Source organism: Monosiga brevicollis, genomic scaffold (assembly GCF_000002865.3).
Source record: "Monosiga brevicollis MX1 MONBRscaffold_38 genomic scaffold, whole genome shotgun sequence".
Classification (NCBI taxonomy): domain Eukaryota; class Choanoflagellata; order Craspedida; family Salpingoecidae; genus Monosiga; species Monosiga brevicollis.
In genome coordinates this window covers 337,484-338,984 of record NW_001865075.1, presented here as the reverse complement: position 1 = coordinate 338,984, position 1,501 = coordinate 337,484, and positions in this window count along the sequence as shown.

Here is a 1,501-nt window from a genome sequence, read left to right as displayed (position 1 = left end):
AGTGGTGCTGGTCGAAGTGGTGGTGGTAGTGCTGGTGGAAGTGCTAGTGGTGGTGCTGGTGCTGGTAGAAGTGGAAGTGGTCGTAGTGGTGCTGGTCGAAGTGGTGGTGGTAGTGCTGGTAGAAGTGGAAGTGGTCGTAGTGGTGCTGGTCGAAGTGGTGGTGGTAGTGCTGGTAGAAGTGCTCGTGCTAGTGGTAGTGCTGGTAGAGGTGGAAGTGCTGGTCGAAGTAGAAGTGGACGTGCTGGTGGAAGTGCTTGTTGTGCTAGTAATTCCACAGGGTCCGATCAGATTTTCCGTTTTTCCTTGCAGGGCGATCGTGTTTGCCCCAACTATCAGATCGCCGATGCTTTGAACTGAATCGTCAGCGTACAAGTTGACGACTAGATAATCAACAACACTTCCGGCGCGTGACAGGGAGACGTTCAAATACAGCGTTGTTCCTTCATTGATGACATTCACGAGCACGGTATCACCATCTTGGGCCGTAAGGTTAGCAGCAACTGGTGCTGCTAGACAGGCCAGCCTATAGTACCTCAAGCAATGCAGTTATTTAGCATCAAGATATGCCAAGGACTTGCAGCAGGTACAGAAGGTGAAGGCATCGGTGGCAATCAGGATACGTACAAGCCGAAGACCGACAGCAAAACGGCCGCTGTCTTCATGGTGGCGGGTTGACTGGATGACGAACACCAGCAGCAGGCCCATTCAAGGCAGCGTTTGCTGCGAACTCAGTTGTCTGCTATCACCTGCCAATGTCAAAGTGCAAGCAATGCCACGACACGTCGACACCTCCAACAGCCTGAGTAAATCGCACAGAGAGATGTTTATGGTTCTTGTTAGAAATTGGTGCTGCGATCTTTTGAATCCAGGAGAACCTCTGTTGGCCGCCTATCACGGCGTCCGGCACAACCTACCCTGACGATAAGCCTGGCAAACAGGCAGTGGCGGACCCTAGATCCTGTTTGAGTCGTCGTTGGCAAACAGTCGAGATAGCGATAGCAGGAGAACAAGCAGGCACGAAGATGCACAACCAGACATGAGCAAGGCAGCCAATGTCGATCAATCTTCACTGGGCGGGAAGGGCAGGCAGATTCGAGGAGGAAAGAAACAAAATGGCAGAGCATAAAAATTTCAAACCCGGTGACCCTTGACTGCCGAACGACCGTTCAAACCCAACCCCTGCCAATGCTCGGCACACACAACCCAAGATTCGTTCACCCTGTCCCTGTCCTCTCAGCCAAGCTCCTTTGGCCCACCTGCGAACGAGACCTGTTGAATATGCCACCAGAACACCTCGGGCTCGCTTCACTGCGCTTGCCTGTTGTGGATGATGATGGCCAAACCACGCCTAATGGAGCTCTTGGGTCCCTGCTATTTCTTGTGTCTGCCTCCCACGCGCTCTCTCTCTCTCTCTCTCTCTCTCTCTCTCTCTCTCTCTCTCTCTCTCTCTCTCTCTCTCTCTCTCTCTCTCTCTCTCTCTCTCTCTCTCTCTCTCTCTCCC